Below are 632 nucleotides of genomic sequence, written 5' to 3' on the forward strand. Positions count from 1 at the left end.
TGATCGAAGGAGACTATGAAGGAAATTCAAATAATGGAGGAACGGAACGAATCAGTAATATATATTAACATCAGAAAATATTGAAAGGAACTCTCCGTCCACATGTCAGGATGTATATAATGGCCGCACAGACCACCGTCATCTACAACGCTGCCTCCGTTTAAAGGTACAATATTCTGACCTCCTCCACTGACGCCATGTTTGTTGTTGTGTGAACAACTATTTTTTGACTCCGTCCTCTAGTGCCACCTTATGGCTGTATCAATGCCATCATAAAGGACGCATGAAGGTATGACGACAGTGACGTTTACAACATTTGAAACAGATGTATGTAGTCTCATGCTTAATGGTAGTATAAATGAGCGTTTTGAGGCAGCAGGCAAAAACCCCAGTCTTCAAATACCACCCATTTCTCAGTGATTTCGACGTCAGTGACCGACACACACTCCTTCCACATGTCTGGATGTATATAATGGCTGCACAGACCAGAGCTGCCTCCGTTTAAAGGCACAATATTCTGACTTCCTCCCCATTGTTGTGTCAACAACTGCTATTTATGACTCTGCCCTCTAGTGCCACCTATTAGCTGTATCTATGCCATCATACGTGACAACATTTAAAATGAACGTATC

The sequence above is a fragment of the Epinephelus fuscoguttatus genome, linkage group LG15 (genome assembly GCF_011397635.1).
Source record: "Epinephelus fuscoguttatus linkage group LG15, E.fuscoguttatus.final_Chr_v1".
NCBI classification, from domain to species: domain Eukaryota; kingdom Metazoa; phylum Chordata; class Actinopteri; order Perciformes; family Serranidae; genus Epinephelus; species Epinephelus fuscoguttatus.